The 12500-nt window shown below is 32.2% G+C and overlaps 1 long non-coding RNA gene and 1 pseudogene across 2 annotated transcripts in view; one reads left to right on the top strand and one right to left on the bottom strand.

Annotated features, from left to right (window-relative positions):
* LOC135213431 (uncharacterized) overlaps positions 1 to 12500 on the top strand; it is a 105743-nt gene that overhangs the window by 49003 nt on the left and 44240 nt on the right. The gene's annotated exons all lie outside the window — the stretch shown is intronic.
* The window catches only part of LOC135213222 (organic cation transporter protein-like), a 41550-nt pseudogene continuing 37478 nt past the window's right edge, over positions 8429 to 12500 (bottom strand).

Raw genomic sequence — 12500 nt, 5'->3', positions numbered from 1 at the left:
TCGAGGTTTATGATATTTATACTAAAAATGTGACAATATTTGCTCTAACGTATTAAAGGTTTATGAAATTCATATTGAAAATATGACAGTATTTTTTCTAACGTATTTGCGGTGTATGATATTTATATAAAAAAATATGACAATATTTTTTCTAAAGTATTCGAGGTGTATGATATTTAAATAAAAAAATATGACTATATTTTTTCTAACCTATTCGAGATTAATGACATATATATATTATAAAAATCATGACAATCAGTTTTTACATATTCGAGGTTTATCACATTCATATTGAAAAAATGACTTTTTTTTCTATCAAATTCTAGTTTATGACATCCAAAATGAAAAAAAAAGTGTTTCCTTCTTCGAGGTTTATGACATACTGAAAACAATGACAATTTTCTTCAAACATATTCGAGGTTTATGACATTTATGTTGAAAAAATTATGACATTTGTTTTTGTAACATATTCTAAGTTTATGACAAATAATGACAATTTTTTTTTCTAACATTTCACAGGTTTATGACATTGAAAAAAAAGAAATTATTGTTTAACATATTTGAGGCTTACTACATTCATATTACAAAAAATGAAATTTTTTTATATATATTTGAAATTTATGAAATTCGTATTTAAACAAATTAGGCGATCTGTATTCTCCATCACCCCATAACTATTAAGCAGTCAACCATTCACATATACAAATTATACAGATATATTTGTTTAATTATGTTCAGAACTAATAAAATACAAGTGATATGCATAATGAGAGAGAGAGAGAGAGAGAGAGAGAGAGAGAGAGAGAGAGAGAGAGAGAGAGAGAGAGAGATTGTTAGTGCATTTAATACAATACATGCATGCTATATATATATATATATATATATATATATAATATATATATATATATATATATATAATATATATATATATCTAATAAAAGGAGCCCATAAAAACACCAAAATGTAGAGAGAAAAGTACTAATATTTCAGAGACTGCTGTCTCTCTCTTCAGGTATATGAATGAGAAAAGTTTACAGAAAAGGGGTGGTATTTATACCAAGAGATTCGTCCACAAGTAAGCCAATTTAGGTCACCCCCGCTGATAATCTTCCTTTAAATCTTCTTAAGCGTTGGTTGAATGAACACTGCGTCGACGATGTCCGATGTCCAATTCCCTTTGAGATGTTCATTACCTGCTTCTCTTTTATTAAGGCCGATTCCATCATTTGACTCTTGTACCGGCAGTTGCTGCTATAAATTACACGTGACATATTCCAGTTTTTCTATGGTTATGTTCATTTATATGATTGAAAATAGCCGAGTTTCTGTTGTCCATACCTAACTGACCGTTTGTGTTGTATTAATCTCTGGGGAAGATATTTACCTGTAAATCCGATGTAAGATTGGTCACAGTCCTGGCATGGATCTCATATACCCCAGAGTCTTTGGGCGATGTCTTTTGTTGAACGTTAATCAGGATTTGGCTAAGGTATTTGGGTAGGTAAATGCAAAAGGGTTGGATTTCCCAAGGGTGTGAGTTACTCTCTTAATCGTCTCCAAGTGGGGAATTTTATTTTATTATTGTTGGGTTGTGTCTCTGGTCTTGTCTTTAGGGGGTCGGTAGAAAATTTTGGGATAATAAGTGGTGTAATTTTAATGAATTCCTCTCAAAATTAAACGCATTAGTGCCCAGCATCAAATTTAAAGTTGAATGGGAAACAGACAACAAAATTCCTTTTCTTGATGTTTTAATAATCAGAGACACGACAGAATACAAATTTACCATATACAGAAAACCAACGTTCTCACTTTCATATATTCACTACTTTAGCTATCATGACAATACTATCAAATTAGGTATAGCTAGCAACCTATTCTTAAGAGCCTTACGAATTTGTTCCCCAGATTTCCTGGAAAAAGAATTTGAACTAATTCGCAAGCAACTTTCATCTTTAAAGTATCCTGACCATATAATGAGAAAGCAATTCAAAAAGCAAACGTAATTTTCTACCGACCCCCGTAAAGAACAAGACCAGAGACACACCCAACAATAAATAAAAATTCCCCACCTGGAGACGATTAAGAGAGTAACTCACACCCTTGGGAAATCCAACCCTTTTGCATTTACCTACCCAAATACCTCCAGGACTGTGACCAATCTTACATCGGATGTTACAGGTAAATCACTTCCCCAGAGATTAATACAACACAAACGGTCAGTTAGGTATGGACAACAGAACTCGGCTATTTTCAATCATATAAATGAAAACATAACCATAGAATAAACTGGAATATGTCACGTGTAATTTATAGCAGCAACTGCCGGTACAAGAGTCAAATGATGGAATCGGCCTTAATAAAAGAGAAGCAGGTAATGAACATCTCAAAAGGGAATTGGACATCGGACATCGTCGACGCAGTGTTCATTCAACAACGCTTAAGAAGATTAAAGGAAGACTTATCAGCGGGGGTGACCTAAATTGGCTTACTGTGGACGAATCTTGTATAAATTACACTTTTCTGTAAACTTTTCTCATTCATATACCTGAAGAGAGAGACAGCAGTCTCTGAATATAATACTTTTCTCTTTTCTACATTTTGTGTTTTTATGGGCTCCTTTTATTAGATGGAATTCTGTTGTTACAGAACATTTTACAGTCATATATATACTATATATATAGATAGATATATATATATATATACTATATATATATATATATATATCGTATATATATGTATATATATATATATATATATATATATATATATATATATATATATATATATATACACACATATACATACACAAACACACACACACATATATGAATATATATTTCTATATATATATATATATATATATCTATACATATATAATAGATATATGTAGTATAGATATATATATATATATATATATATATATATATATATATATATATATAATATATATAGATATATATATATATATATATATACTATATATATATATATATATATATATATATATTATGTATAGATATATATATATATATATATATATATATATATATATATATATATATAATGTGTGTGTGTGGTGTGTGTGTGTGTGTGTGTGTGTGTGTGTGTGTGTAAAGGTGACTGCACAATGCCTTCAAGCTCTTCTAGTTTGGCTACATATCCTATCCTAAAATGCCTGTTATTTCTAACTCAACGCGAAACACCTTTTTCCAGACTTATTTTTAGACTTTTCCTTTTCCAAAGGGCTTTCTTGACACACCCCCACCCCCACAACAACAAACAACAACAACACCAAAGCAGTTGTAGACACACTCCCCGAGTCAGCGATAAAGAGAATTAATATAACTAAAAAAAAACTTTACATAAAGCTATATAATAAACCTAACATCTATCTAGTTATTTCTACGTCTCAAAGTATTAAAAATATAAATAAAAACAATATACGACGACGCTAAATAATAAAGCAAGATCTATTTAGCTATTTCTACGTCTCAAAGTATTAAAAATATAAATAAAAACAATATACGACGACGCTGAATAATAAAACAAGATCTATTTAGTTATTTCTGTCTCAAAGTATTAGAAGTATAAATAAAAACAATATATATACGACGACGCTGAATGATAAAGCAAGATCTGTTTAGTTTTTATTACGTCTCGAAATCTACGTGCGACGGAAAGTAGAGAGTAGACGCATATTGGGTTCAGCGGCGTAGTTATTAGTCAACCTCATCTTATCCAGCGTTATTCCGCTCTTAAACAAGGGCGCCAGTCATTGCGTAATGGTGATACAACGTACTGGGTTACACAAATGGCCTTGCGAAGGTGTCAGTCTTGAAGTTATTGCAAACAGCGCAGGCTATTACTCCACTGTTACTGCTGCTACGGTATTTTGATACAACTTGCATTATTTTGTTACTTAAAAATGACATTATTTTGTTACATAAAAAATAATTTTTTTGGTGCTTAAAAATGGCATTATTTCGGTACTTTAAAAAATTGCCATCGCTTTTGATACAGCTTGGCAGTTATTTTGTTACTTAAAAATGAACATTATTTAGTTACTTGAAAGTAACAGTTATTTTTGGTACAAAAAATTAAATTTTTTTGTGCTTAAAAATGGCATTATTTCGGTACTTAAAATTTGCATGATTTTGATACAACTTGCACTATTTTGTTACTTAAAAATGACATTATTTTGTTACTTAAAAGTGGCATTACTTTGGTACTTAAAACTGTATTATTGTGGTACTTAAAAAATAATTTTTTTGGCGCTTTAAAATTACATTATTTCGCACTTGAAAATTGCATGATTTTGATACATCATTTTGGTACTTAAAAGTGGCATTATTTTTATGTTTAAAAATTACATTATTTTGTTACTTAAAAATTTCATTATTTTGTTACTTAAAATTACATTATTTTGGTACTTAAAAGTGACATTATTTTGGTACTTTAAAAATTAATTTATTTTATACTTAAAACTGCATTATTTTGTTACTTAAAAACTGCATTATTTTGGTACTTAAAAATTACTATTTTCGTACAAAAAGATTAATTTTTTGTGTGCTTAAAAATGGCATTATATCCGTTCTTAAAAAATGCATGATTCTGATACAACTTGCATTATTTTGTTACTTAAAAACTGCATTATTTTGTTACTTAAAAATGACATTATTTTGGCACATAAAAATTAATTTTGTGTGTGCTTACAAATGCCATTATTTCGGTACTTAAAAACTGCATTATTTTGTTACTTAAAAGTTGCATTATTTTGGTACTTAAAAATTACACTATTTTGTTACTTAAAATCTGCATTATTTTGTTACTTAAAAGTTGCATTATTTTGGTACGTAAAATCCATTTTTTTTGTGCTAAAAATATAATTATTTTGTGCGGTTAAAAACTGCATGATTTTGATACAACTTGCATTATTTTGTTACTTAAAAGTTGCATTATTTTGGTACGTAAAATCAATTTTTTGTGCTAAAAATATAATTATTTTGTGCGGTTAAAAACTGCATGATTTTGATACAACTTGCATTATTTTGTTACTTAAAAATGACATTATTTTGTTACTTAAAAGTGGTATTATTTTGTACTTAAAAAATAATTTTTTGGTGCTTAAAAATGGCATTATTTCGGTACTTAAAAATTGCATGAATTGAATTATTTTGCTACTTAAAAGTGACATTATTTTGGTACTTAAAAATTAATGTTTTTGGAGGGGTACTTAAAAAGTCATTCTTTCGGTACTTAAAAATTGCATGATTTTGATCCAACTTACATTATTTTGTTACCTAAAAATGACATTATTCTGGTACTTAAAAACTGCATTATTTTGTTAATTAAAAACTGCATTATTTTGGTTCTTAAAAGTGGCAATAATTTGGTAGGTAAAAATTAATTTTTCTATGCTTAAAAATGGCATTATTTCAGTACTAAAAAAATTACATGATTTTGACACAACTTGCATTATTTTGTTACTAAAAAAACACATTATTTGGGTACTTAAAAGGGCCATTATTCTGGTAACTAAGAATTAATTCTTTTTTGTGCTTAAAAATTGCATGATTTGGACACAACTTGTACTATTTTGCTACTTAAAAATGACATTACTTTGGTACTTTAAAACTGCAAGTAACACATGGAAATGACGACTACTTAAAGGAACATTTCTCTCACAGGCTTCTCTTCATTTTCTTCTTCCCCAATTCTATCTCTCTGCCTTTACAAACTCTGAGAACACTTTTCCTAAGTAATTTGACTGTTTTTAAAATTACTCTGATGTTTCAAAAATAACAGTAATAAAAACAAATGACAGACCTTCCCTGCTTACTCTAACCTATTTGGGGAAGACCTATATTATCATTTGAAATAATTTGACAAAATGTTATCTTTCAGGAATAAAATAATACGCATATTCCCAATTTAATAATAACGTAAATGTTTATTTCGTTTATAAAACTAGTTAAGAATAAATGATTTGAAAAAAAAAACGCCGAATTCCGACTGATATATTCCGAGCGAATGTAAAATTCCAGATTTGGAATTCTGTTGACCTTGCAGAATTTAGCAAGAACCATAAACACTTCCTTATCACAATCTACTGATCACCCATCCAGTCAAAGAACTTAAACAAGTAGATTCACATCAACCGTGCATCCGATGTCTAGGCCAGTCCTTTACGACGCTCCTGATTGCCTGTAGATAAGCCAATCACAAGGCTGGAAACTCTCAGTCTCTCTCGAGAGTTCATATAGGCCGGATGTGTGTTCCACCTCTCCTGAGGGATACGTCTTTCAGGAGAGGTGGAACATACATCCTGCCGACGTGAACTCTCGAGAGAGACTGCGAGTTTCCAGCCCTGTGATTGGCTTATCCACAGCTAATCAGGAGCGACGTATAAGGGACTGGCCTAGACGTCAAATGCACGATTGATGTGAATCTACTGTAGTATATACCGCGACGTGTGAATTGTAATAATTACGATAGTTCTTTTTGGGGTATGGCATTCACTGGCGATACGACATTCACAAGCGCTATAATAGTCCCAGCTTGCTACGGAGGTCATGGATTACTCACAAGAGAAATGATTGACGTAAGTGGGGCTTCGACAGCTGCCAGAAGTTTGAGTTTACGCGTGTCATAAAACTCAGGATATTAAGGGAAAGAAAAGTATACTGCAGTAGCTGAATGAACTTAACTCCCGTAAAAATGGCAAGAATGACATTCATTCTCTCTCTCTCTCTCTCTCTCTCTCTCTCTCTCTCTCTCTCTCTCTCTCTTTACCTCAAGCAAAATATACAATCATCTACTTTGGTTGAGGTTAGGTTAAGTAGATTCGTATAATTGACACCTTTTTCGTTAAAGCAAGATGGTTATTTTACCTTGGATCACACAATCTAAAGAATGCCTAGAGAAATAAAGAAAAGTGTTGAATGATTTTTTTACATATTTTTTTTTTTTCAAATTGCTACGAATTATATAAAATGACCTCGTTGGACACAGTCTAGATGACACATAATTGAACTTTTGAATGTAATAGATATAACAGCGATCAATTCGCGGCTGAAATAGCATTTTGAATCCTCACAAGGGAGAAGCTATATTTGAAAAATACTGTATAGCTAGATGCTGATCCGGTATACGTCACATCAGACATTACAAAAACGTGTCCTAGTAAATTCTGGAAATAACTAGTTCGCTAAGTACGTGAATTTTACGTATTTGTATCGAAGGATTATTGGCTGGTACACCCGTACTCGATGGCATAGCTTAAAATGCGTAAGAAAACTTCGTCTACCAAATACGCTCACAGAACAAACAATAATCTATTTAAAAAAAAACGCATAACAATAATTATTACCAATATAAGAAATATGCAGAACGCACCCTGTTTTCATTCAAGCATGAGCAACCCAGTTAGAGCGAGAGCTCCGATTGGCTGGCTCGGTGGGTGTGCTTCTCGGACTCCGCCTACACCGAGCTGTCGACCAACCAGATGACGCCTGCTGCGTTTCGGGGAGTTCCTCAATGGACGATGTAGTAAATACTACGCTATTGCGGCCACACGTGCCGTCAAAGATATGCAAATGGGGGAGTGGAAGGCTGTATTGCGTGTTACGGCTTATTACTGGTGATTATACGGTAAAAACAACGACGTAACAAAATATGCGTTGTACCCGTTTCATGTGATCAGTGTAACTTTTGGTGGATGTATAGTTTCAATTATATATACTATATTGCATACGTATTTCTGCTTAAGAAAGCATATGTTATATAATACCGAGTGTGCACTTTTTTTTCCCAGTTTTGAGTATGTATACTATTATACACATACATACCCTCCACACTCACAGTGGTTCTCAAACTTTTCCAGTTAACGGAAACCTTTTGCATTTGCTGGTACTCGGTGGAACCTCCTACAATCCCTTCACCCAATATTATGTGGATATGTCGCCCATAAATGTTGAGCCTTCCCCAACAAACACACACGCACACACACACACACACACGAATAAAAAAAATGCAAAGTTTATTACTCATCATCAAAATTCTTACCTTTTTTTAAATGTGATGGGTGAGCTTGCTTCTGGCTACAGAGACTATCAAAGTCTGGAAGTGTTTGTTAACTGCAGACGCATAGTATCAGGTGCTGCATCGATATTTGTTTTTAGTTGCAATATAGAGAAATCTGCTTCACACATGTATGCTGTTGCAAAGGGCATAAGATGTTTCAATGCTCGTTTAGATAATTCTGGATACTCATGCAACAGGTTTATCCAGAAAGGAAGGAGAGAGTCCTTGTTGTATTTAGTTTTCAAAGTTAGGTGAGTTGAAATATCAATAAGCTGTTCTTTTTCAGTCACTGACAGATTCTGCTTCATCACATTATCCTCATCCATGAATGGGTTGCGCAGCCATGTCAGAGGGTCTGATTGTTTTGGAAAGTATTCTCGTAAATTTTCTTTTCATTGTTGTAGGTGCAGTCTCTTGTACTACCAGCCAACTCTAAGGAATTTTCATTCAGGAATGTATGGCAATTTGGCAAGCACTCTGTCTGGTTTTTCTTTATAAAACCAGCCCAGAACTTAACCTTAAAAAGAAAGGATTAAATTCTGTCTTGAACATTCAGAATATTGATAGTAGAACCTTGTGATGATAATTTAAGCTCATTTAATTCCCAAAATAAATCTGTAAGATAGGCCACTTTGCATTCCCAGACTTCATCAGTGAAGTGGCTTAACAGAGAAGACTTGAGCTCCCTCAGAAATACTTCAATCTCATTTCTCAATTCATACACACGTGAAAGAGATAGCCACGCACTTCTGTATGTAACAACAGGGTTTTGCGAATGGATCCCGTCTCCTGACACAATGAGGCAAACACTCGAGAATGAAGAGGCTTAGCCTTGATGAAATTAACTACCTTGATTATTTCATTAAGTGTCTCTTTTAGATCACTTGGCATCTTTTTCACAGCTAGTGCTTCTCTATGGAGGCAACAGTGTCTATGCTCCACAGCAGGTGCAACATTTTTGATGAGACCAATTACACCCTTTACTGAGCCTGTCATTGCCTTTGCACCATCAGTGCAAACAGCAATGCAAAGGTCCCAACTAAGATCATTTTTTTCCGAAGTATGTGTCTGATATCTTAAATATATCCTCACATCTTGTAGTTGTCACGAGAGCTTGGCACAACAGCAAATCTGAATTCATGCACAGATTCTTCTGACACATATCGTACAAACACAAGGAGGACAGCTAACCCGGCAACATCGGTTGATTAATCAAGCTGAATGGTGAAGCCCACAGGACATGTTTTTATGAGGTTTATTAACAGGGTTTCACAGTTATCTGCCATCTCTTTGATTCGACGTGATATGGTGTCATTTAACAGGGGTACAGTGTCAAGAGCCTTGCTATATTATATTTCTCACCAAACATACAGAAAACCACATCTTTCATGCACGATTTTAGTCAAGATTCTTTCTGCAATTGTATGAGCTTCCTTCACCAGCTTTAGCAATGTGATCACGTACTCGGTATGATGATTCAAGTGCATTTCTATTGTCTTGGTAAGCAATTTTTTTTATGGAAACAATACTTTCTTTTAACTGATCACGTTTTCTTATAAAATAGTCAACGTGTTTATTAACTAACTGTTGGTGTTTGGTTTCAAGGTGTCTCCTCAGTGTTGCAGGATTCAAGCTACTATTAGCCAAAACTATTTTTAACAACCAATTTAATAGAGACACAGTTATCAAGAAGTGTCGCCAGATATTTCAAATAAAAAGATCTCTATATGTTTTGCTTTGTCACTAACTGTTGCAAAAAGTCGGTAGACAGAGCATTTAACTCGAGATCTAGCAGCAGTGGAAGGTGTAGTGGGACCCGTACTATTGCCAAACGGACAGGTATGTTTCACGTACACTGTACTGTTTCTCTCTCTCTCTCTCTCTCTCTCTCGATGCAAGAGATTCATTACTCATATTTCACTTATCCACCCCTGTTCTAATGAATAAGTAAATCAGTAAATAAAAATAAACTTTCGCCAAACGTGTATATGTATATATATATATATATATATATATATATATATTATATATATTATGTATGTATATATATATATATATATATGTATGTATATATATAATAAATATATATTACACATATATATATATATGTATATATATATAAATAAATAAAGATATATGCCACGAAGGAAAAATAAACGAAGGAGTATCTGCGATACCTTTCGACGTTAAATGCCCTTTACTAAGCAGAAACTGACATACATGAGGAAAAAGACAATACAAGAAGATTCGTATAACTGACAGATAGGGATTATAAAGAGATTAGTACCTAGAATCCGACACACCTGGAAGATGAGTAACCTTCCCAAACAAGCATAAACAATGGGTGCAATTAAAGGTTTAAGACAATTATCTCAGATACAAGGACAAGACAATTAAAGGATTATAGGTGACAGCTATTCAGACTTGGTAAACAAAACCATATTCACAATACATATTCACAATACATGTCAGACATACATTACAACGAAGAAAACTCTAAGGCAACTAATTTTTATTTAAGTCTGTAATTACATCTTTGAGGTCATTCTTAAACATGTTACAAATACAAGGGTCTAAATGAAAAAGGCCACGACTAACATTGAAATTACAATGAAAAGTAAGTTGTATTAAAGCAGATTCTAAAAGATTTCGTGATAAGACATCTCTTGACCTTGCAATTACTGAACTACCAACCCAATTTATTCGGTGGTTGTTTTCACTTAAATGAATGAATATTGCATTAGATGTTTGCCCAGTTTTTACAGAATATTTATGCTGGCTTAGCCTTACTTCTAGGCCTTTGCTAGACTGTCCGAGATAAAATGAGGGACAATCCATACATGGAATTTTATATATTATGTTGTTGCTTTCTCTGGGGCCATTTTTTATTAACATTCCTTTTAGTGTGTTATAGGAAAAAACAAGGTTGACATTAAAAGCTTTTAACAAGGATTTAATGGTTTCAAATCCGTTAAAATAAGGCAAACTGAGAATGTTCTTAGAATTTTCTTTCTGCGTGTTACTTACACTATAAAACTTTTTGTGGGCTTTATATATGTGAAGGATAGCATAAATCTTTCCCTATTTTTCTTATGTATTCAATTTCTTGATCCAAATATTGTGGACTGACAATGCGCAATGCTTGTAAAAGCATAGAAGAAAAAATTGATATTTTTATGTTAAGATGGTGGCCTGAGAAGAAATAAACATAAGTTAAATTGTTGGTTGGTTTCCTATAAATACTGAATTTACATTGAAATGGTTTCTCTATGTATCAAAACATCTAAGAAAAGGAGGCAATTGTCTTTTTCTAATTCTAGAGTAAACTTAATCGATGGTACCTGGTTATTTAATTTAGAGAGTATATCATTTACATCAATACCGACAGGCAGAACAGCTAAAATATCATCAACATAACGATACCACTTTACAGGAATATCATTTATATGGCCCCAGAGAAAGCAACAACATAATATATAAAATTCCATGTATGGATTGTCCCTCATTTTATCTCGGACAGTCTAGCAAAGGCCTAGATGTAAGGCTAAGCCAGCATAAATATTCTGTAAAAACTCCTTCGTATATTTTTCCTTCGTGGCATATATCTTTATTTATGGATTTATCATGTTCCTAACTTTCGTGATTCAGTTAATACATACAATACATATAATATAGATATATATAATAATAGATAATATAATTATATATATATATAATGGGGGGCGCGGGGCAAACGGAACCCTTGAAAAGTCCTTCACGGAACCCTGGGGGTTCCGTGGAACACAGTTTGAGAATCACTGCACAACATAAGTGAACACGCATATTACGAATAAAACAAAACACGAAAAAGCTATTAATAATAACTAATGAGACAAATTAAAAATACAACAAACAGATACAGAGATTAAGAAATCAATGCATCAAATTCATCCTGTATTATACTTATATATAATATATATATATAATATATTATATATTATATTATTATTTAATATTGGATATAATTATAGTTTATCCATATATTATTAAACTATATATAATATTATATATATTATATCAGTTTTATATATACATATTTATTCAATATATTATATATATTATATATATATATATATATATATTAAACATATAATATATATATATATATAATATAAACGCTCACTACTCGCTAGGTTTATCAAAGGATCGTAATCTCCAAGATGAAAAAAGTAATCAATGAGAGGTAAAGTAGCAGGTGAACTCGACAAAAATCATATCAAAATAATAGCAGTGGATCCTTTTACTTCCATAATAAGGAACTCTTATTCCCTAGGACGTGCTTCCAGGATTCTTGCTTTTGCCCGTGATCAAGAATATTATTTATTGCCGTTTAATTTCTGTACATGGCTTGGCTATCTCTTATTTCCCAGAGAACAAAC

This window comes from Macrobrachium nipponense, chromosome 42 (assembly GCF_015104395.2).
Source record: "Macrobrachium nipponense isolate FS-2020 chromosome 42, ASM1510439v2, whole genome shotgun sequence".
NCBI classification, from domain to species: domain Eukaryota; kingdom Metazoa; phylum Arthropoda; class Malacostraca; order Decapoda; family Palaemonidae; genus Macrobrachium; species Macrobrachium nipponense.
This window is presented reverse-complemented; position numbering and strand designations above follow the sequence as displayed.